The 25,342-nt window shown below is 48.5% G+C and overlaps 1 protein-coding gene across 5 annotated transcripts in view; it reads left to right on the top strand.

The window, feature by feature from the left end:
* Nucleotides 1–25,342, top strand: part of TBC1D5 (TBC1 domain family member 5) — a 2,224,639-nt gene that overhangs the window by 2,117,355 nt on the left and 81,942 nt on the right. The window lies entirely within an intron of this gene.

The raw sequence follows: 25,342 nt of genomic DNA, 5'->3' as shown, positions 1-25,342 counted from the left end.
GCTGCAGGCCCCTCATGGATCCTGGCCTGGATCCGGTTCGGCGTCGGTTGACTTTATTACACCTCCACCGGCGCTGCTTCCTCTGGCACCGCTCCCGGCGCCGGTCGTCCCCCCGGCCAGCATCGACCCCGGCCTCCATCCTGAAGTGGACTTGGAGCTGGACCGGTGTCACCCGATGCCAGATCTGACGCTGAGCGGGGTTTTTGTGCCCCTTTTCACTCCTGGGGTCCCTTTTAGGCCAGATTGGCACCCAGAGGATGAGGAGGAGGACTGGGAGGGGTCAGGTGACCCTCTGACTGACCAGTTAGAATGTGATCAGGACTGGAGAGAGGACCTGGGGAACGCCAGTGGTCTGGACACCTCCCCTGACCTTGGCATGTTGTCTCCTCCTACCGTGGCTACAGAGGAGGGAGCGTCATTCGCAGTGGTGTTGCGTAGGGCGGCCGAGGTTCTCAATCTCGAGCTCCCTACAGTGGCGGTCAGGACTAACCTCCTGACAGAGGTGCTTCAACCGCAAGCGAGCTCTTCGGATCCCCTGCTGCCGTTTAATGAAGCCCTCACCGACGTCCTTTTGGGCACCTGGTCCAGGCCCAACACGGGGGCTACCGTGGATAGGATGATTGCGTAACGGTACGGCCCGGCTGCGGGCGACCCCACTTTCCTCTCCCAACACTTCACCCCTGAGAGCTTGAGCTTGGTGGTCCTCTACCTCCAAAACATAATTTCCTTCCGCTCCACCTGAGAGGGAATCCAAGAAGCTGGATCATCTTAGAAAGAAGGTTTTCTCTTCCGCCAGCTTGGGACTGCGGTCGGTAAACACCGCATGTCTATTGTGCCGTTATTCCCACAGTGTGTGGGACACGGTTGCGCAGGTGCTGCCTCAGTGTCCGGAGGAGGCCCGGACAGTGCTCTCACAGGCTGTTGCTGCAGGGAGGGATGCGGCGAAGTTTACCATCCGTTGTGGGCTGGATACCGCCGACTCTCTAGGCAGGACGATTTCCATGTCAGTAGCCCTTCGATGCTACACCTGGATGAGATTGACTGGCTTTTCTGGGGATGTCCAGGATAACCTCATGGACATGCCTTTTGATGCCTTCGCCTTTATGGCGACAAAGTGGACAATGCTCTAGAGCGTTTCAAGGACTCAGGGGCTACGGCTAAGTTCTTGGGCCTCTCCAGTCGCACTGCGCAGTCTGCTTTTTGCCCTATCGTGCCTACGGAAGGGGTGACCCACTACGTTCTTCCCAGAGCCATAGGCCGATGCAAGTTCCCCAATTTTCGCTTGGCCGGGGACGTGGGAACCACTGCCGTGGTTCAGGGGGCCAGTCCACCAACCCCCCCTCTGCAGCAGCCTCCAAGCCCGACATTTCAGGCCCATCAAACGCCAGTGGGGGTCAGGATCCGCCATCACCTCCCCCACTGGCACACCATCATGTCTGACAAGTGGGTTATGCAGAAAGTCCGAAAGAGCTACTCCCTCCCCTTCGAGGCTACCCCTCCAGCCATGCCACCTCAGTACCACCGTATGACGGAGGATCACCTGGGTCTTCTCCAAGAGGAAGTCGCGGCTCTCTTGGCCAAGGGTGCCATCGAGCCCATTCCGGTCCCAGAAGTAGGTTGTGCTTGTTACTCTCACTACTTTCTGGTGCCCAAGAAGGAAAAGGGCCCGAGTCCTATCTTGGATCTCAGGAACGTCAACCACTTCCTCCGGAAGGAGAAGTTCAAGATGTTGACGCTCACTCAGGTCTAGTCTGCCATGGAGACTGGTTGGTAGCGTTGGACTTGCAGGACGCTTACTTTCACATCCCTGTCCTGCCGGCCCAGCAGCATTACCTACGGTTCACGGTAGGCCAGGAGCACTTTCAATTTACCGTGCTCCCCTTTGGTCTTACCAGCGCCCCTCGGGTGTTTACGAAAGTGATGGCGGTGTTTGCAGGTCATCTGCTCAGATCAGGGGTTCCAGTCTTTCCCTATCTCGACGACTGGCTGTTGAAGGCAGGCTTGCCCCAGACTGTTATCTCCCACCTCCAGACTACGGCCAACCTCCTGCATTCGCTGGGGTTCTCCATCAATGTGCCGAAGTCACACCTGATCCCCTCTCAGAAGCTCCTCTTCATCGGAGTTGTTCTGGACACGACGCGGTTTCGGGTTTATCCTCCCAAACAGTGAGTCCGGGATATTCGGGCTATGATTCCGATCTTTCAGCCTCTAGTCCGGGTTTCGGTCAGGATGACCCTGAGGCTGCTGGGCCTCATGGCCTCCTGCATCCTGCTGGTCGATCATGCCAGGTGGCATATGTTGGCTCTGCAGTGCGACCTGAAGTTCCAGCGTCGCAGCTTTAGGGGAATCTGTCCGATTGCGTCCAGATCTCGGAGGGCACTGCACGTCAACTGCAGTGGTGGCTCACGGACCAGGATTGGGTCAACGGCTGATCCCTCTCCCTTCCCCAACTAGAACACACAGTAGTGACGGACGCATCCCTTCTGCTGGGATGGGGCGGCCACATGGGAGAGGCAGAGATCAGAGGCCTCTGGTCTCTGGCGGAGTCCAGGCTCCACATCAACCTTCCGGAGCTCCGGGCAATCAAGGCATTCCTTTCCTCTGTCCGGGTAACAGTAGTGCAGGTGTTCACGGAAAACACCACCGCCATGTGGTACTGCAACAAACAAGGCAGGTGGGGTCCTGGACCCTATGTCAAGAGGCCCTACGCCTCTGGACATGGCTGGAACATCAGGCCATATCCCTGGTGGTTCAACACCTGGTAGGTTCCCTGAACGCCATGGCGGACGAACTCAGCCGCAGGTGCATGATGAATCACGAATGCCGTCTTCACTCGGAGGTGGTGCAATGCCTCTTTCAACAGTGGGGAGAGCCTTGGTTAGATCTATTTGCCACCGAAGAGAATGCACAATGTCAGCAATTCTGCACGTTGGAATTTTCAAAGCGGCACTCGCTAGGCAACGCTTTTCGTCGCGGGTGGAGTTGCGGTCTGTTGTACGCCTTTCCGCCTATACCACTTCTGCCTGAAGTGCTGAAGAAGATCAAGGGCGACCGGGCCCAATTCATTCTTGTGGCTCCGGATTGGACACGAAGAGTCTGGTATCCCGAGCTGCTCAACATGGTCATCGATCCTCTGATCCGACTGCCTCTTCGGGAGGATCTTCTGTCACAGCAGCAGGGGACGGTTCTCGACCCGAACCTGTCCAGCCTTCACCTCCTTGCGTGGAGATTGAGCGGCGGCAGTTGACGTCATTTGATTTGCTTCCCAAAGTTTGTGATGTAATCTTGGCAGCCAGGCGTCCCTCCTCTAAGACGGTATACGCCTGCCGGTGGAACAAATTTGTGGCATGGTGCACAGGAAAGGCTGTGGATCCACTTTCTGCCCCTCTTTCTGAGGTTCTTGTGTTCTTCCTCTCTTTGGCCCATCAGGGCTCTGCTCTGGGCACTATCAAGGGCTATCTTTCGGCCATTTCTGCCTTTCTTTGGCTTCCTGATCAGCCTTCTCTCTTCAAGTACCCGGTTGTAAATCGTTTCTTAAAAGGATTAACTCCTCTCTTTCCTCCTATACCCTTCATTATGCCTCAGTGGGACTTGAATCTGGTCTTGACCTATTTAATGTGCGCTTTCTTTGAGCCGCTTCACAACTGTGCTTTGAGGCTTTTAACTCTTAAGACTGCATTCCTGGTGGCCATCACATCTGCCAGAAGAGTGAGTGAGCTCCAGGCTCTTTCATCCAGGCCTCCTTTTCTGTCTGTCCATCTGGACAAGGTTGTCCTCAGGACTCGCCCGTCTTTCCTTCCCAAGGTTGTCACTGCCTTTCACATTGGACAAACCATCACTTTGCCCACCTTCTTTCCGCCTCCACATCCTTTGAAAGAGGAAGAGAGGCTCCACCGTCTGGACCCAAAACGTGCGCTTTCTTTTTATCTGGATCGCACCAAACAGTTGCAGGTGGATGCCCAGCTCTTTGTTGGCTACGTGGGCGCCAAGTAAGGTCGGGCCGTACACAAGCGGACTATCTCTAGATGGGTCGTTTTGTGTATCAAAGCCTGCTATTCTTTAGCAAAGAAGAAGCCTCCGGTGGGGCTGCGTGCCCATTCCACCAGGGCAACGGCAGCCACTACTGCTTTGGGACGAGGAGTTCCTCTAAAGTCATCTGTCAGGCAGCTACGTGGGCATCGTTGCACACGTTTACGAGACACTATTGCCTCGACAGCCAAGTCTGGAGAGATGGCTTCTTTGGCCGTTCGGTTCTCCAGGACTTTCTGGTGTGAACTTGGTTCGCATACCCACCTCCGGGGTTGGTATTGCTGGGGTATCTATTCCAAGGTAAGGAATCTATAACTAACTGTTTCTTTCAGATGAACAAGTTACTTACCTTCGGTAACTATATATCTGTAGGAAACATAGGTTAGTTATAGATTCCTTACCGCCCCGCCCATCCTCCCCGTTCTGCGAACTGATTTCTAGGGTTAAAGTCATCCTTTCAGGGCCCTAGTTTTGTGCACCCGTGGTCAGTGTCTTGCATGGCTCTGCGTTTCTGGCGCGGTAAGTCGTGTTAAGAACTGACATGAGGGCGAGGTCTAAGTAGCTACTGCGACGTCATCCTGGCGACCACGACGCCAACAACGGACGCGGAGCGGACCGACGTCACCTTCCGACTCGCAGAGGTACTGCTGACGAAAAAACTTTCCGGATCCAGTCTGACGCCTGCCGGTTATTCTAAGGTAAGGAATCTATAACTAACCTATGTTTCTTACAGATATATCGTTTTCTGAAGGTAAGTAACTTGTTCTTTAGACTCAGGGCTGTTCCCCTGTTGGGGCCCTTGTGTCACACAACAGTGGTCAGTACTCTTCGTGGCTCGCTTCTGGCGTGGAAAGTGGCAAAAAGAAATTGATGCCAGCGTGTTGGGTGGCGCATATATAGGCAACGCGCATGTCACTTCTGCTGCGGACGATGCTGGCAATGCCACGTGAAGCCAAACAACCCACCTACCGGTGCACAGGGGTACCGCTCTCGGAATATGTTCTGGCTCTAGTCTCACTCCTGGAGATAATTCTAAGGTAAGGAACCTGCGGCTAGACAGTGTCTACCAGACAAGGCGTTACCGAAGATAGGTAACTTGTCATATAGCACAGCCTACCTGCAAGGGTGACGTGGAGATTTACATGCCTGGCAGGGCCTGAGAAGAAACCAGGTTCAACGGCACAGCAAATCAGTGCAATTCTGCAGGTCCAAGTAGAATTTTGGAAGGTATTAGTCCTTGTAGTTGCACCTGAACTGGAATTGCTTAGACCTCCCTTAACATATTAGCGAGGAGTCCGGCAAAGCCCAACCAGGCCACAGTTCCAAGCTTCCAAGGCCGTGCATAACAAAGTTTGCTGTGGAATTTTGAATTTCTTCTCCCTTGAATGTTGACACAAAGTTTGCGTTATTTTACGATTGTCCTTCGACACCCTGTAGGAGTCAGATTATTGGCTTGGCAGGGAGCCGGTAGGAAGTGCAGACCTTAATAGTAATTCCGCAACCTTTGCATTGATGCTGGGCCGTAGGGGGAGCTATTACAGATGATGGGGGTGGATTCGATTCGAACTCCTGAGGCGGAAGCCGGGAGCAACAAGTGTTTTAAAATTTGTATTTCGGTGTTTTTACTTCCTACCTGGCCTTTGCACTTTGCCACTTTCTTGCCTGCACTATCTCCCGCGCAGCCAATTTAGACGCTGCTGCGGGCTGCTCCAAAGACCGACGCCATTCCGGGGAAGCCCCCCTGCTCAGGCCACGCCCTCTCTACGCTAAGCCACACCCCCTCCTTTATTTTTTTTCCCTTAAAATCATGTGTCTTTCCCGGCCGCGCGCCGAAGGCAAGCCCGTCTGCGCCCGTCCGCGATCGTACGCGGTCTAGGGCTATACCTTATGTCCCTCGGGAGGGACATACACGGTGGAGCAGGCAGGAACTGCCGACCTTCCGCAGTACCTTTGCCGGCCCATGTCTACATAACTTGCGAGTGGAGGATAATACAGGCTGCGAGCATTGCCACTTCTCCTTTGATCCCGGCAGGGATGTGGCCCCTAGAGACTATATCTTGGACTGTGGCCTGCTCAACGTACGTTCTCTGCGGAAACACAAATTAGATCTATACGACCTACTCACTGAGAAACAGTGGGATCTTGTGTTTCTTACCGAGACATGGCTAGATGAAGGCTCTACCCCTGATGCCTTAGAGGCACTACCGGAGGGCTACATAATGCTTAGGCAGGATAGACCCACCGGTAGAGGAGGGGGCATTGCTATTATAGCCCAGAAAAGTCTACGATGCCAATTAGACCACTCTCCCATCCTGGACAGCGAGGCAGGAGCTTTACTGTTAAAGTAAAAGTGGGCTGCACGCTGAAGGGCATGTTAATCTATAGACCCCCAGGCCCTATAGCCAGGTTTGGGGAGAGTCTGGTTGAAGGCATAATGGAGGCTGTGCTATGCAAAGACAAATTCCAGGTACTGGGGGATCTTAACTTACATTTGAACAACCCTACAGACAACGTTAGCAGGGACTTTTGCCAGGCGCTGGGAGCCCTCCAACTGAATCAAATAGTAAGTGGTCCCACTCACCAGTTGGGACACTTACTTGACCCCATATTCGTCAATTGGGGGGAAGTAGAAGCCATGACCCCCATTCCCATCCCTTGGTCGGATCACCATCTGGTACCATTCTCCATACGAATTCCTGGGGTAAGATCTCCGGAGCCAGCAATTCTGTACCATCCTAGGCGGAGATGGGCTACCTTTTCCCAGGCTAAATTCTGTGCGGCATTGACTAAAGGAGGAAGCCCTGGGGGGGATGATGCGGACACGGCTAATATCAATCTATGTAAACGTATCAACGAGGCGCTTGATTGTACAGCCCCACTTTCGCGCGCCAAATCGGGTGGCCGCTTTCAAAAAACTGCCCCGTGGTTCAGTGATGAACTACGAGTCACGAAAACGGCATTGAAGCGTGTCGAAAGACAGTGGCGGGGGGCTCCTTCTAAGGAAACTAGGGAGGCCTACCTAATTGAGAGGCGAACTTATCACGGGCTAATCAGTAAGTCCAAAGCAGCATATTACACTATTAGAATTAGTGAAGCTGGTAACTCGGTGAAGGAGCTTTTCTTGCTCTACAAAACCCTCTCGAGTGGGAAACCAGCCATTGCTCCAGATGACTGCTCGGTGGAATCCTGTGACAGGATCGCGGACTTCTTCGCCGAAAAGATAGCCAAAATCTACTCGGCATTTCCTAGTCATCCCATTGCTGGGACTGAATTTGCGGAAAGCCCGAGGGAATGGGGGGATAGACATATACTGACCAACTTTGTCACCCCGCCCCCAGAGGACCTACTAAAAATCTGCAGATCCATCAAGTCGGGTTCCCCGCGGGATCCCACCACGCCGAAATGGCTAGCAGATAGCTTACCGGTACTAGAACCATATATCAGACACCTACTGGATGTGTCTTTTAGCACTAAGACCGTGCCCAAAGACTGGAAACAGGCGGCGGTTCTACCTCTCAGGAAGAAACCTAACATTAGCTTTGAGAAGCTAGAGAACCTCCGGCCGATCTCCCTTCTGCCCTACCTGGCCAAAGTGACGGAAAAAACGGTAAACCTGCAACTGATGGATTTCGTGGAAGAGATTGCCCTACTACACGATACCCAGTTTGGTTCCCGTCCCCGCCACTCAACGGAATCAGCGCTTCTGATGGCTGTGGAGACCCTACGCCAGGGGGTGGATGAGGGTCATACTATGGCCCTCATCCTATTGGACCTGAGTGCAGCATTCGACACTGTAGCTCATACCACCTTGCTGCAGTGTCTGAATAGTGGAGGGATATCTGGAGCTGTACTCGCATGGATCCAGTCCTTCCTGACGGGGAGAAGCTTTCAGGTCCGCCAGGGCGAATGTTATTCCAGGGATATTGGATTGGGCCAGGGCGTACCCCAGGGATCGTCCCTGAGCCCCACCCTATTTAATCTATATGTCTCCCCAGTGGCCCCCATTGCTGAGGGCCATGGTCTGCACATAGTGTCCTACGCCGACGACACGCAGCTGGTTATCTCCCTCTCGCGAGCGCCCGGTCTTGCGGTGGACAGTTTCAGAGTCTGCATGCAAGACCTTGCAGCCTGGATGTCCACCAACTGCCTCAAACTAAATGGCAGCAAGACCGAGGTGCTCGTAGTGGGGGGGAACCCATCTATCTGGTCGTCGGCGTGGTGGCCTCCATGCTTAGGTGAGGTTCCAACACCCTGTCAAGAAGTTCGGAACCTTGGAGTCTGGCTTGATGCTGACCTGTCCTTTGGACCTCAGATAGGACGTGTGGCGGGTGTCTGCTTCAGCGTTCTGAAAAGTCTATGGAAGGTCTTAGATCTCCTTCCTATGTCAGCCCGTAGAACGCTGGTGCACGCCCTCGTGACATCACGCCTGGATTATGGCAACTTGCTGTACCTGGGAGCAACCAGCAAGGCAATAAATCGCCTTCAGGTGTTGCAGAATGCGGCAGCCCGCCTCATTCTAAAATTTCCCAAAAGATTGGCCTCCAAAACTGCCCTTCGGACTCTTCACTGGTTGCCAGTGAGGAGTAGGGTCGAGTTTAAGGCCCTCTCTACCTGCCACCGCATCCTTACTGGGAAGGCGCCAACACCGCTCCAGAACCTGATCACCAGGTACGTACCCACGCGCGCCCTTCGCTCCTCCCATGGAGGCCTTTTAAAGGTCCTGAGGATAAGGCGGGCTCGCGTGGGAGGTAGATCTTTCAGCTACCTAGTGGCAAAGAGCTGGAATGCCCTACCTTTGGACCTCCGTCTGGAGTCATCTGAACCTAGCTTCAGGATTAAGCTAAAAACATACCTATATACACAGTAACCTGTGCAGACTTTACATTCTAGTCTGCGGGAGTTCTTCTGTTTTAGCGCGGGGACACGCCATCTGAGCGTAACCAAGCGCTTTATAAAACTCCCTTATTATTATTATTATGTGTCCCAAGTCCTTGCTCTCTGAACTGAGCATATACGGTGTGTTAGAGGGGTCAGTCAGAGCCCACTGTACTTGTTAGGTAGGCTGAGGGCACTGTTGCCTGGAGGTCTGCAGAGGATCAACCGGTTTGTTACTGAGCGATGCAGTCTGAGGAGTTCAAGTACGTCTTCCAGTTACCTGTTGATACAGGACACAAGAGAATCTAAGAGATGCATCGTGTTTGCTAATGATTTCAGGTGTTCGTCTTTCTGGTGACTTAGTCGGAGGACGTGTTTTTTAAGGGACGTATCATGTGGGAGATCGAGGCATTAGAAAAGCAATAATGATTTCAGGATAGAAGGCGTATCCAGGAACGAAGACGTCACTTGACGTGTTCCTATTAAAGGCAGGGCTTTAAGTGGGCCGGGTCTGAGCACTGGCAGTGTTTTTAAGGGGGTCCTCGAAACGGGTCTCTATCAGGCTCTGTTTTGTGCCCTGGCGGCCCGTTTTTTTTATGCGGACTACAGTGACTGGACTGCTCACTAGTGTAGAAGTTACGGCATGACGTCATGCCAGGTGAGTGTTGTAGGGGAAGGGAAATCCTTTAAAGAGAGTAATTTTCTCTCTGGATTTCCCTTCTCTTTTTAAACTCTGAAGCAGCAACATTGTCGTGGTGTCACCAGGGCTTTAAGTGGAAGCTTTTTCAATAATAATCATGCCATAGTTGCTGCATATTTATCTTATGCAATTAGCAACCGTTGACAAAACCAATAGCCCTACTTGTTGTAGGTATGATGTTACTAGTTGTATCATATATCTAGATCAGGGGTCTCCAACGAGTAGCTGAGGAGCTACTGGTAGCTCGCCAGTACCCTCAAAGTAGCTCTCAGAGGTGAAGTCATTCCCAGTATCTCATTCAGAGAGTCTATGCGGAGACTCTAAGCATATTAAAAAAGGCAGCGCTGCTCATCTGAAGATGTTTAGCCAACCAGCCTACAGCAGGGACTCATCTTAACAATCAAACACACACTGTGTCGGCCTACTGAGTCTGCCACATGGCCATCTTTATCCAGTCTCAGACTAAGTCACAAGGTGATTGGCCATATGGTAGTCCCCTGCACTATCAATTTCACCATGTGCATGAACAGTGGGTTATAAATGAAGAGTGGTAGTGGTAGCCTAAGCAGTAATCTATGTTGACCCACTAAAGTGTGGGACTGCAGGAGTCAGAGTGAAAATGTTTCAGTTGGGTGTATGAGCAGCCAAGGGCTGAGGAAAGCTATAATCCTGAGCAGAGAAAATTAAGAGCCTCATCTGCGTTTATTTATGTGTGCGTCCATTATAAACACTATTGCTTCCTGTAAGCTACACCTGGTGTCAAGGACTACCAAATGGGTATGCTAGCACACATCATATGGGATTTGTCTGTGGCACAATTGTGTCAGTTCATGGCATAATAGTGCCAATGACATAATTGTGGCCATCCTGAACTATTTTTGGTATTCTTGGTCTAGTTATGGTATACTGGCAGCCATCAGTGACATATTAACAGCATCACTGCACTATATTTAGGTGTCCCTGATATAATTGTGGCTGCCCCATGCATAATAATGGCCATGACTAATAATACAGTGGCCATCCTGGTCCTTATGGTGTCCAGCCTTGGCACAATTGTATACTGGTGGGCATTATTGGCATTATACAGTCGTCCTCGGTGCTATGGTGCCATGGCTTATGACTGTAATACCGGAGCATTCCATGCAGTCTGTCCAAGTGAGGCATTTGTACAGGCGAGTGTTCAATTGAAATAACAAGCTGATGTTTGGGGGCCCTGTATTTCCTAAAAATGGAAATGTGTATTTTAAAGGCATTTTTTTCAAACAAAGGTTTTCTTCAGGAATTGTAGTTTATTTGCCCAAAATGGAAAGTGGTGATAAAAAAATCTGAGCATTTTCAGAAATTGATATGCTGATGAAGACAAAAAGTTGCAATTCCAAACACATTCAAAGTTGATACTTGAAAGATGAGTCAAGCTGAATGGAGGAGACTTATTGCTGTGGTTATGTCCTTTGTGCCTCAAGGCATGTGAAGATTTGAATGTTACTTTATCCGTCAGGTGGGGGCATTTAATATTGATAAATGTTTCCTTAGCATTTCTTCTGGTAACATCGCCTGGAATACTTGGTTGGCACTATGATAATCCTGCTTAGAGTGGTCATAGTGTAATGTTTACATGTGCTGGAGACCCCTGATCTAGATGCAATGACAGAAACAGCAAAATACAAGTTGGGCGGCACACTATGCTAAACACAGATTTTTAGCTTACGTGTTTCTAAGCCACACCCTTAATTACATTGGTCACGCCCCTTTGAGAGACCCCCCTGTTTTTTCATCCCACTTAAGGCCCTGATTAAAGGCGATATTCTCAAAGTTCAGCACGGTGCCCTGCTTCCTCGGTGGTGCATTCCTATTGCAGGTCCATTGCTCTTACTTCTCCTGGCGACGCGTTGTAGCGCTTCGTAATGCAGTTTTCCTTCTCTCAGCACTACTCCTGTTGGGTAGCGTGCCTCGACTGTCCCTGCGTGCAGTAGTTGTGGCGCTTCAGAAGTGCTGCAGCTTCGGTGAACCCGCTGCTCACGGTGGGGGTTCACTCTCCGCAGCCAGTATCACTCTGGTTAAGGCTCCCTCTTTCAGGCTGTTCAAGCATCAGCTGTAAAGATGCCCTTCGGGATTAAAGAAGAACACAATTACTCCTGATTGTTCATTGTGATTTCTAATACATGTTTGTACATTGTATGTCCGTGTGTGTTAACATGTGACATAGAGCAAATACTCGACAACTATATGTAGACGTGTGCAAAGGCCTTTAGTAACTTTGTGAGACCTCTGGTCTGAAACTCAGGGGGTTTAGGGTCTACCTCCTCCTGTTGGCGCCGTCCCAAGAATAAAGATAACCAGATTGGCGTACACTCGCTGTAGGCGCCTGATTCCTACCACATACTTCCAAAACCCTGTCCTTCGTTCCATTCTGCACTACCTCACTAACTTTTAGCTGTGCTGAACAGCCACACTGCTGTACAACGTGGCTAAAAGCCAATAGCTCTCACATAGGTGAGACCTTGTGGCTTTGCCAATGCTTAATAGATCAGGGGTCTCTGCCTTTTCTTTAATTCTTGACGCAATAGCCACAGGTAGAATCCACATGAAAGCTCTACTCGGTTTGGGCTCAAGCGTCCAAGACACCCTCCAGCTGAGGCAGGCATCTGGTTTGAGCTTTCAGTGGCACGTCCACCTCCAACCACCGGGGTTCCTGGTGCCTCAAACCGCTAGCCTTGTTTTACAAGGTTGCAGTAATATTGGTAGAGTAGGAAAGCAGGATCTTTCTGGCATAGTTCCCCCACTTTTTGCCTGGTGTCCGTGTGTTTAAACTGTAGTACACTAGGATCCTGAAAACCAGGACCCCAGTGTCGATGCTCTCTCCTCTAACTTGACTTGTAAGTACTTTTACAACACACAATTGGTATACTGGTGTATCCCTGTAATTCCCTAGTCTATGGTACTGAGGTACCAAGGGCATTGTTTCACCAGGGGTCTCCCATTGGCTGCAGCATGTATTATGCCACCCATGGGAGTCCATGCAAACTGTGTCTGCAGGTCTGCCATCGCCGGCTGCGTGAAATGGTGCATGCACCTTTCAATCCTGATTTAAGGTTTTTCCCTATATCCCGGTCGCTGCACTTAAAACTTTGTCACCCCTAGGGTAGGCCCTGAGTCCAAGGGCAGGGTGCATGATTCTAAGTGTGAGGGTGTTCCTGCATGAGCAGAGGCACCCTTACAAACCCCAGACTCCATTCACTGGGCTTTGTAAGTGAGGGTAAGCCATTTAAGGTATGTAGTGGAGATGTCCAACTACATAATGCCTTCACCGAACCCGGTCATGTTTGGTATCAAACACGTTGGAATCATGCAACTACACCAATTCCGGTGTTAGTTGCATGATATCATGTACTGGGGGGGGAGGGGGGGGGCTCCTTAGAGAATCCCCCCCATATCTACCTGTGTCTCCTTGCAGTGTCTGCGCGCAAGTCAGTGCTGCCGCTGACACCAGACACTGTTCTGCCCTCTTGCTGATGAGCCTGATTCGGGCAGGGAAGGCCAGCACAAAGGATTTTCTGTAGAGGAGAGGTGTAACCACCTCTCCTTTAGAAATAGGTGTCTCTGCGCTACAGTGGGGGTTTCCGAGCACCACCAAACTGCTTCAAAGGGCACATATGGTGCCCTCCTTGCATAAACAAGTTTGCCCCAGTACAGGAACCCTTGGCTCCCGCTCTGGTGCAAAGCTACACAAAGGACAGGGGAGTGGCCACTCCCCTTTCCAGCTTCTCCCATGGGAAGTGTCCAGAGCTCCACCAGGTGGCCGATTGATTCTGCGATCTTTAATCTAAGATAGGCAGAGGCCATGGGAGCATCTGATTAGTCAGTCCACCAGAGTAGCGCCACTCACCCCCCACCCCGATAGGTGGGTCACCGCAGAAGCTTCCTGGGTTACTTAAGGGCTCCCCTGAAGGCGCGGTCCCTAGATTCATTTTGACAAGGATTTTTCTGCAAGACTAATCTTTAGGATCCTCCAGGAGACTCTTCTGCTGCTGGACACTGGTCTCTGCTGTTGGGCTGCGCCAGACTCAAGACAAGACTGCTCCTGGTAGGAAGCCTCCTGCTGCAACTTTGTCTCTGTGCGTTGCCATCATCCTGCAGCATCCATGGCCGTGCAACCTCCAGAGTCACAAGGACTCTGTGTGCATAAAGGACAGCTGGAAGGATTCTCCCTTGAAGTGGAGGAGTCACTACCCTGCAGCCGCAGGCACCTCAAAGTCGCTAACTGCTCTATGGATTCTGCTGTCCCATGGACTCTTCAAGGCTCTACAACACAGGTGGTGGTTCAGTAGTTCTCCCGAGGCCTGATCTGTCTTCTGTGCAATTTGGAAGACTGCAATCCCTAGTTGAGCTGCTGGAACCGGACCACTGTGTACCTAGTCTGTCAGCCATTGCCAAGGCGTCTTAACTCTCCAATTGAAAGATCTTCGAGCTCCGGGAAGCCCCAGCCTCAAGCATCACACAGCTGCAAAAGTGATGCCCTCACTGCATCTCCTGCGACGCGGACCTCCATTTTTCGTGTGCTGCTGAGGTCTCACTGCGACTCCCTATGCCTGCTGCCAGAGGGGGTCTCTCCATTGATTCCTGATGGCTCTCCTGCTTGCTGAGGGCTGGCTTTACCGTACCTGTGCTGGGTGAGTTCCTGATACCTTGCTTATCTGCATCTCTTCCTGCAAGGCATCTGTTGCAATTGCCAAGTTTTATTGGTAGGTCCTGCTGGCCACTGACCCTCCTGCAGTTCGTCGCCCATTGTGGGACAGCTCGTGGATGGCTCCTGTATTTCTACATCTTCGCCTGGTCTCCACAGCTGCAACTCCAAGACCTCCATTCTACTGTAAAGTACCCCTGAGAAGGGTGGGCATTGTGCCCCTGCTCCTCCTGGACGACTCCAGGTGGTTTAGACTGTCTCCTCTCTCCACAGGCGCTCATCGTCCAGAATCCATGCCAGGGTTCCACCGACCTGGTGCATGGGTCACAGTAGCAGCTAGACATCCGAAGATTCCCATTGACTTCAGCGGATGGTTCCGACACCATTTCACACCTAAGAACGATGACCTGGGATATCACGTCTGCACCCGGACGCCTGACGTTCTGTGGTTCCCCTGACCTACAGATCCTTGGGTGATCGTCTTGGTTAGGTACCCATTTCACATTCCACTTACTTAGTATATGGTTTGCCCCATCCCCAACAGGGGCCCATGTGTTTTTATGTGTTTACTTTCCTGTTTTACTGAAATCTTTGTGTATTCATATCTCCGGGTAGGGGATATACCCAAGTAGTTTAGTGTTGTTGTGTAATAAATGCTACTGTATTTTTCTAACACTGGTGTGGTTCGTTTCTGTGTGGCCCTCACTGACTGACGTGTGGTAAATGCACCCGCTTTACACCCTCCTGGATAAGCCTTAACTGCCCTCCACAGCTACCCCTTGAGAGCTTTGGTTATCAGGGACGTCTTACACTATCACTAGTGGTTGTCTGGACTCAGTGTAGGGTGTATCACCAGTAGGTGTACACCATATACTGAGCCAGCCTCCTACAGGTAGCACTCCCAGAGGGACTAGGCCAAACACTTCTTCCCACCGAGGCGCTGGCACGGCCGAAGCTGGGAACAAGCTACTGCGTTACCTTCAAATGAAACGTCTAAGGAGTTGCATTCAGGGCTAAGAATAGTGTGTGATGGGTGCGGTAAATTCTGAGCTCTACAAAGCAGCCCAGGTTTAGCTGCATCCGTTCCCAAAGCCTTCTCTTAGTGGCGCAGAACAAATAGAGCTGTGACTTAGCATCTTGTAGCCATTTTCCACAACATATAGCAGTTTGAAAGACACACAGACACATTTTAAAGCCATGTTTTGTTGAATAAGGAGCACGGTCAAATAGACCAGTGAAGCTTTTTCATAGTATCTTTCATTGCTTTCATGATGTATTTGAGTTTCATGCTTTCATGAGGTTCTTGGTTTAGTAACGCCTCATGCTTCGAGCTGCACTCTACATTGTGAATTTCTTGAATTGTTTACATCGTGTTCCTCCACTCTTACCTCGCTCCCTGCGGCCTGTGTATTCCCGTGTTTCCGCCTGCTCCTCGTTTCACTGCAGGTTTTCCCGCTTGAGTGGAGGGAGCAGGGTACACAAATCCATTGTCACTTCCGGCCAAGAGAGGAGCCACAGGAAATGGCGCTCTAGCTGCTCCTTAGCTATTTAAACGGATGGCTCTCCCGGCGCGCAGCGGACATATAGACCAGTAACGCTTTTTTTTATAGTATCTTTTATTGCTTTCATGATGTATTTCAGTTTTATGCTTTCATGATGTTTTATAGTTTTTAACGCCTAATGCTTTGAGCTGCACTCTACATTGCGATTTTTTTTAGATCGCATTCCTGCACTCTTGCCTCTCTTCACCTATTTCGGACAACATCCATGTGCCGGATAGAGTTGCTCTGCTCACAGTAGATACTGTCTACTTTAAAAGATACTAAATCTGGGTCCCCCATGGATGGAATTCCAGCCAGAACCTCTTCCCTGCTGCACAAACAACCGGCTCCCGTCATCCGCCCGATACTCCATCTCTCCATGAGGAAAGCCCTACTCCCACTAGAATGGAAAGCGGCACAGATCATTCCCATCCAGAAGAAGGCAAGTGCCCATCAGCGGATTTATCTAACTACCGCCATATCTCCCTTCTGCCTCTGCTGAGCAAACTCCTGGAAAAACATATCAATAAATCACTCTTGGTACATCTTGAGTCCTCAGGATGTCTTGATCCATCTCAATCAGACCAATGTACAGCACTGAATCGGCACCGATTGCGGTTACATACAAAATTAGGCACTCTCTCGAAAATGGTCAGGCGGTACTATTAGATTTATCTGTTCGATTTATCAGCAGCCTTTGACACAGTATCCCATCTCATTTTGCTCCGGAGACTAAAAGAGATTGGAATCTTTGGACCGGCTTTGTTATGGTTTTCTAACTTCCTATCCCATCGTACACAGACTATTAATCTTGGACCTTTTCACGCTTGGACAATGGAGCTTAACAAGGGAGTGCCACAGGGATCTTGCCTTAGTCCCACTTTATTTAACATTTATGTGGCCCCCCTTGCTAAAATAATCAGAGAATTAGGCTTCACTCCAATTTCTTATGCCAATGACACTCTGCTCTTATTTTCATTGACAAAGATACCCTGAATATCCAAACTAGTTTCTCAAAAGGTATGACTGCGGTTGCTTCTTGGATGACAAAGAATTTTCTCCACCTAAATGCTAGGAAAACTGAGATCATGCTCTTTGGTGAGGCCCTCTCGCTTTGGTCGCCAGAATGGTGGCCTTCTAAGAGACAGTAGTTAAGAACTTGGGTGTCCGTCTAAACCAGAAACTTACCATGAAGTGGCCACCGCTGGTTCCTGTTTCCATATGCTGAGCCTCTTACGCAGAATTTTTCCTCTTCGTCCTCTCTCTGTGTGTAAGACACTCGTTCAGGCACTAGTGATGAGCCATCTGGACTACTGCAATGCCCTTCTGATTGCGGCTAGTTACTCTTCTCTGAATAGGCTCCAGGTAGCACAAAATATGGCTGCCCGTCTTGTTAGGAATTTACGAACTAGAACTGCCTTCCTTCCTCTCCTGTGTCAACGTTACTGGTTACCAATTGGTAAGAGAGTTACATTTAAGATATGTTTTATTGTACATAAAGCCTTGAATGGCAGAGGCCCTGGCTATGTAATTGATAAACTTATCTCTTATCGGCCAAACGGATCCCTTTGCTCAGAAGATAAATCATTGCTTGTTACTCCCCGGTTCAGGGAAGTCCGGACAGGTGGTAAAGCCTTTTCTTATTTGGCCCCATATTACTGGAATCAATTACCAACACACCTTCGAAAATATTCAGAATATCTTTCTTTTCAGAAGACTTCTTAAAACTGAACTCTTCTGAGTCGTGTTATTCTGGTCTGTGCTGTTTGTTTTGTTTCCTATAGCGCGGAGATAGCCCTTTGGGGGTGAGTCATGCACTTTATAAATAAAAATAAATATGGATGTTTATTACCTGCGAGTGCAGTTTATCCCAAATCAGAGACACACCCTGCACAGATTAAAAAAAACTGCACATGCCTGTATTTCTGCTCTCTCCCTATGCCATCAAAGCTATTCACACAGTAAGGAGATGGAGCAGTGGGAGGTAGAGCGTTTCTGACCATGCCTATCCTGACCGCACAGTGACAATCTCTGCTCTGCAGATCAGGCAAGAGAAGCTCTCTGACACGCAAAACAAGCATTGGCAAAGCCAATAGGTTTCGACAATCTGAGAGCTATTGGCGTTGTCAACGTAAATGTCTTTTAGCCATGTTGTCTAGCAGCACATCTGCTGTTCAGCATGGATGAAAGTAACTGAAAAAAAGCGCAGTGATGTAGCCAGTGTCGGCCACGTCCTAGCGCTTTTTTGTTTCATGAGGGGTGGGACAGTGAACTCAACACCAGCGCTGAAGTGACAGCGCATGTTCTGTCTTGCCGAGGCCTAAAACGGAATGCAATTTTATAAAGCACAAATTCGACCCGAAGTATCGGAACGCTTTATTTGAGCGCCAGTTACATTACACAAGTGCACATTCATTTTTGGTAGGCACAGACAGATTAGGTGATTTGCCCAGAATCACACGATGTTGATCTGACACCGAGACTCGAACCCGGTTTGCCAGCCCCAAAGTCGGTAGCTGTGGCTGTTACGCCACATCCTCTCTGCATTCATTTTATTGGGCTCAACAGGGGAGAGAAGCAACAGGGAGTGGGCGGGAGGAAGGGGGAAAGAAGCAACACTTTTGATTAGAACCCACGCTTCGCAATCACCATCAACAAACATTCAGGTAATTATATGAGAAATGTTTCCGCTGCTTCACATCAGAACAAGTGTAGTACAACTTCAAGGAGCCCTCCACATGCAGCCAGCAGCAAACAATATAGCAAGGTGTCCTGAGGTCCTTAACAAATTACAAGCGTGCTTTGGAGACAAATCAAAATGTGTTCTATGCTTAACGCAGACTCGTTTACAGGCAGTATATTCACAGATAACACCATGCCATAGATCTGCTAAAGTGCACGCGCTCCTTGTAAAAGCGATTGAAGTCTGTTTTTCAATAAGGATCAAAATATTACGTTTACGTATTATGTGCAAAAAACAGACAAATACTACGAAAGTACAGCGAGGGCACGGGGGACACATGGGTGTCCGCAGGGGCGATGAACTTAAATGGTAGGAAACGACTGTCTAGAGGGTTAAGCCGACTGCTTGTAGACCCCGACTTGAATGTCGATTTCAATAAATATCCGCACGATCTGCTGCTCACGTTGTTGATGACCACTTTAGGCAGAAGATCGTCTTGCAGCAGATGAGGCTGGGTGCAGAGGATGCATCGCTTGCACATAGCTCCTCTTGGGCAGTGTAATTAACAGATGTGCTCTGTAAGGGTCGGACAGCCCACCAAAACCCTGAGCTAAAATGGCTCGTCCGAGCTGGCCAGACTCTGATTGGACAATTCTCAATCAAAGAGTAGACAACATGAAAGTCGTACGGATCATAGCCCACATTAACTGCACACACCTTTTAGCCAAATCTTGGTGCTTTCATGAACTAGGCTTCACCAGGATAACATGTGTTTCAGTCAATCAACCTTAGTTTTAATGCACACGCCAAATCAACTCTCGCATAACAGTGGGAGTCGGGAAGAATGCAGCCCTGCGCTTTTACAACAAAGTATCCAGTTGGGATCATCAAATACCTATTAGTCGACTACTTTGTATATTTAATAGGTGGTAAACAACGGTTCCCTAGCTCCAAAGTCGGTAGCCGTGGCCATTACGCCACATCTTCTCTGCATGAATGGTATCAGCTTGAGAGGGGAAAGAAGCAACTGGGATGAGGTGGGTGGGAGGGGGTAAAGAAGCAATTGGGATGGGGTGGGTGGAGGGGTAAATAAGTAATAGGGATAGGGTGGGTGGAGGGGGAAAGAAGCAATGTGGTGGGTGAAGGGGGAAAGAAGCAATGTGGTGGGTGAAGGGGGAAAGTAGCAATGTGGTGAGGGGGGAAAGAAGTGATGGGGTGGGTGGAGGGGGAAAAGACGCGATGGGGTGCTTGGAGGGGGGAAAGAAGCGATGGGGTGCTTGGAGGGGGGAAAGAAGCAATAGGGATGGGCTGGCTCGGAGGGGGAAAGAACCGACACGGATGGGGTGGGAGGGGGAAAGAAGCAGCAACAGGGATGGGATTGGGAGGGTAAAGAAGCAACGTGGATGGGGGCAGGTTGGAGGGGGAAATGAGCTACAGGGATGGGGTGGGTTTGTGGGGGTAACAAAGCAACAGGGCTAGGGGTGGGTGATAGGGGGAACGAAACACAAATGGGTAGCAGGTGTGCAGCGACAGAATGAGTGAGAAGAAGAGCACTCATGCGGAGAGCCTAAACACAACTAAAAGAAGTAGCTTCAAAAACAGGAGCAGTGGATGGATACAACTACTTGGTCCATGCTCTATGGGAGGGCCACTCACAGGAAGAGGCATGATGCATGCATGCAATGGAGAAACTGGAACGAACGGTTACAGAGCACGTTGAAGCGAACACATGGTAAGCCTGTTGGCGGGCTTTAGTCCACTGAATTGAAAACAATATGTCTATTCGAGACAGCACATGCGCTGTCTAGCCGAGACCTAAAAAGAAACCCGCCCTCCGCCTGCCCCCTTGTTTGTTTTCTGAACATGTTCCTTAGAATTCTGTCCTGTAGCAGCGCAGCCGGCAAAGAAAACAAACCCCACTACAAGAAAGTTTATTATTATTTTTTTTTTTTGCATTGGACATGTTAAATTTCACGGGCATCACGGGCACTACCAGCAGGACACTACCAACATTGAAGGAAATTTGCAAACCATGGAATTGTGAAAAGCTGGTCGGTGTGTTTGGCTTCCGCCTATTGGATTGGTGATATTAAAGTCTTGTGCGGTCTTGAACAGTTTAGGGTGCTCCATACGGGTGATGTGGGTCATCAGAGCACATCCACGTTTTTATTCTATGGTGGCTTCAGACTTCCATGTTACTCAATTTATTTATTTAATTTACAAATTTTCTTTCAAAATCCTTCTCTCCAGCAGAAATGTCTCTTTATGCATTTGATGTCAAGAGAGTGTTAAGGTTTTATCATAAGAAATTAAGACACTAGGACATCTAAATCAACTAAGCTTGCTGTCTTTCGGTGTCAGTCATTTAAAGGCAACCCATTTCCAGATGGAGAGCATCTTGCATTATTCTTCATATAAGCAGCCTCACCCCTCCCCAGTGGAAAGAAGAGCATCTTCCTTATCAAGTACGTACCTGAGGAGCATCATGCTGAGGTGCAATGGGCAGACCATCAGGAGCCAGAGCAGAACAGGCAGTGGCCATAGAAATCCAAGGAAGTGCTGTGGAGGCAGCAATCTCTGCTCCTCTGTACTCCATATAGAGAGCTTACTGCCAAACGCAGACCACTATAAAGATGCGTGACCCTGCGCCTGAGCTATGTCTATCCACCCCACGCATTCCAGCCCTTGTGGTGGGAGACCTCTCCCCTAATTACAAAAGAGATGTGCGATATGGCATTAACTCAGAAGAAAAATAGTTAACATGTTAATTTTTCATTTAGTTTGAAACCATTTCATGTCACTTTTGGTTACTTTTTAGAGCTGTAGGTTTTGGCAAATGTATGGGATTTGATGTTTGGGAAAGTTCTTGTCGAATCAGGGGCAGGTGAGACCTTGGTCGGATACATTTAAGTTCCAAGTACTCATGCATTGAGGTAGGTGGAGTAGAAGTTGCAACAGTCCATATGGAGAGTTCTCCTGATGTGCATGTAGCTTCAGTGCTGCCCCCAAAATGGAATTGGGGCAATCTGAGGCCGAAGCTCTCAGCTCGTCACTGCTCCTCCTCTGTGTTTCGGGCGCTTGTTGAGTGACGAGTTGTGCAGTGGCAGAGTGCAGGTTCTTGTGGTACCTGCAGTGAGGTGCTGTTCTCTTCAGGGATCCTGGTCCTTTGTCCTACAGGCTCTCTCACTACATACACAACATGTACATGTTCCAGCCGTTGTGTAGTCACCTTTATGTATTCTTACCATGACCGTGCATTTTTATTGTCAAAACATTGCATCAAAATAGTGACCCTAACCCAAATCCTACACCTTCCTGTAGCACTAACGTTTATCCTAGCACTGCCACTGAACGTCACCCTTGCCCTAATCCCACTCCTTACCCTCTACGTCTAACCCTCACCCTACTGTAGCCTAAACCCTACACCTTCCCGTAGCACTAAGTTTTATTCCAGCACAGCCGCAAAACATCACCCTTGCACTAATCCTACACCTTACCCTCTTTGTCTAACCCTGACCCTACTGTAACCCAAACCCTACACCTCCCGTAGCACTAACCTTCATCCCAGCACGGCCACTAAACTTCACCCATGCCCTAATCCTACTGCTTATCCTCTGCATTCAACCCTGGCCCTAGCTGTAACCCAACCCCTACATGTTCCCGCAGCACTAAGTTTTATCCTAGCCCTGAATTTTTCAAGTTCACAAAATAAATCACATTTGTGCGCTATTGCTCACCATAGAAGTCAATGGGAAAAAATAGAAAAATTCATATAAAATCACACAGTTGGATTTCAGGGTTCACATTCGGGATTTACTTAAGTAACATGGCTAGGTTAAATGTTCCGAAGCAACTGTATACCAATTGCACTGCTAAAAGTACCTCTGTATGTACTCCACTGAACCTATGCTTGTTGCTAATGAATAAAGTAAACCATGATGTAAACAATTGTTGTGCTGGTTTCAACTCATTTAATTCATGAGCCTCCAAACCCACAAAGTAAACAAAATATTGACATCAATGAAGTAATGAATATACATTATAAATGAGCAATAATTATGAATTCCTTGTAAATACACGTTGAACAATGCAGATACAAAATTCCAAAATGTTATGCAGCATGACAGTAGATGTTGAAGATAGCCCAATGCATTTCGGGATTTACAGCAATCCCTTCTTCAGGGGCCTGTGTATAAAAGAAAAAATTGAATACATTTTGCAACATGTAATAGAATAAACGAATGTCTACCTGAATTACATTTCTATTAGAATTTTTTTTTTTGATAACATCGTCTAACTTTCCAGAGAGGTCTGATCGTGCCTGTACTTGTCCTACACATGCACCGAAAGTGAGGTTAAAGTAGAGAAATAAACCTGTGCGTGGGTGTATTAGCTTAAGAAGCCAGATATGAAAAAACATAATAGATTCCAAAAATTGACCACTACACGCCACCGTTAATGGTTTTGATCCAGTGAAACGATGAAGACCACCTGAAGCCCAGTGAAAAATGCATATAAGAGAACCCTTACGTGAAAACTGTCGAGTTTAGCATTTCAAGATAAATAGTCTCAAGCTTCTCCTAATGCAGTCAAAGGGAGAAAAAATGCGTAGCAGTGCTGGGGTCTGCTTCAGATCTTTGCAATAGCCTATGTACAGAAAATGGCAATGTGATGTGATAAAATCGCTATATCACGGTACAATAGCGTTTAATTACACTGTCATGTCAAAGGAAGTCACCATATTTACCTCAGAGTGTGCCAAGGACAACTCGGTATTAGAATGGGAATCACGAAAAAACAAGCCTTCCTTAGATCACGTGAAAACAGCCTGTAGACAAAAAACGGAATAACTCAAGATGCCTGCTCCCCCCACATAAAGCCCCAAACCTATCTAGCAACACGCTGAGTTACCGCTGGCTGTGGTATAAATATGCGTACCTCGCGTAGCCCTTCGAAACTCTTCAAAGCTCTGAAATGTGAAGACGAGCTCCGTGTGGAAACGCGCTCGCCCATCTTGTATTCAAACACTTCCGGACTGTTATAGACGGATGTGCGAGGCATGCGCAAGCCGCTGAAATTGAAGAAGGACTGAGATCCCTGTTAGCCTGATAAAAGTTGAATCCATCTGAAGATGGCGCGCTAAAACTGCCGTGAACCTGTTGGCAGGTTCACGGAACATGAAGTGTGTTCAGCTGTAGATGTTACAGCGTAATCGGTAACTATGAGGTTGTGATTAACTCAACCCATGCTGTGATGGCGCTCAAAGCCACGTGATAGCAGAACTGTGCTCCTTTGTACTTGCCAAGCCAATGTGACTCTGTATTCTGTGATGTGATGTAAATGAACACTGATTGACCCTGAGAAGCAGAAAAAGTGTAGACATGCTTCTACACAAATACGGCCAGGAGACTGGTGCTGTGGTTGCTAAAAGAATAGTATGCCCAATCCAAAATGGCGTACTATATGTGAAATCTAAGAAATATGAATTCTCAGTGATCCGGGTCCTATGGGGAGTTGAAAAAAGAACTGATGTGATAATACCTTGCCAAAAATTGGTGAGAATGAAAAATAAAATGTGCAAAATGTGGAAAAAATGTAAAAAACGAAGTGACTAGAGGATAAGATGTTGCTCAGCTAGTAGTGAAATTATAAGATGAAAATAGATCCCAAAACCAAGAGAACGTGAGGACAGTACTTACAATCTATACACATCCATTGAGAATACAATTCCCATGATCTATACTGGTTACAAAAAGCACACAAGTTCTAATTTATCGTTCAATCCTGCTGGTACCAATGTATTTAAAAATTTAACCCACCATACCTCTCTTTGGGCCAGTAGTTGGGCTGTGTCTGAGTGAGTGTTAAAAGGTACCATTTCAAGAATTGTAAATTTTAGGTGTGCTATGGTATGTTGATGTTCCATCCAATGTAGTACTAAATGTGATTTTTGATTCTTTGTGCGAATTGTACTTTTGTGTTCTGATATGCGGATTTTGGTTTTGCGCGATGTTTTGCCCACATATAGCAATCCGCATGGACACTTAATGGTGTAAATAACATTCAAGCTATTACAGTCTCCACTGTATTTGAGTTTAATGGATTTCCCGGTGTGTGGGTGGTTGATGATGTTACCTTGCATAACATTATTGCAGTTCACGCAATTGTAGCATTTCTGCATCCCTGAGAATGGTGTAATAGCTGTTGCTGCTGGTTGTTTCAACAGTTCTTTGATATTTCTACTCCGCTTGTATGCGAACAAGGGTTGCTGTTGGAATAAACCATTGAAGTCTGGTTCTTGTTGTAGTATCTCCCACCTCTTTTTGATGATTTTACTTATTGCAGGAGACGTGATAGCATATTTAGAGACGAAAACTTGTCTGTTTTGGCTGCTCGTGGGCTGAGATCTAAGTAACTCACTGCGATCTTTAAGATTAGTTTTGTCCACTGCTTTTTTGAGAACTTGTTCAGGATAACCCCGTTCGTGAAACTTCAAGTTTTGCTAAGAGAGAGCTTTTTCTAGCTGGTTGGGGTCTGATGTAATTCTTTTGGTGCGTAACAATTGTGAAAAAGGCAAATTCTGTAATAGAGAAGGGGGATGGAAGCTCGAATACAGCAGCAAGTTGTTCCTGTCTGTGGGTTTAGAGAATACTGAAGTTACGAAGGAATTGCTTGTCTTGGTGATGAGGACATCAAGAAATGACAATGATTCTGTGCTGATGTTGTGCGTGAATTTGATCCGGCTGTTTTTTTCATTCAGTTCTTGGATTTTGAATTCAAGGTTGGCTCGTGAATCAATCCAAATCAGAAATATGTCGTCAATGAAACGC

This window comes from Triturus cristatus, chromosome 10 (assembly GCF_964204655.1).
Source record: "Triturus cristatus chromosome 10, aTriCri1.1, whole genome shotgun sequence".
NCBI classification, from domain to species: Eukaryota; Metazoa; Chordata; class Amphibia; order Caudata; family Salamandridae; genus Triturus; species Triturus cristatus.
This window is presented reverse-complemented; position numbering and strand designations above follow the sequence as displayed.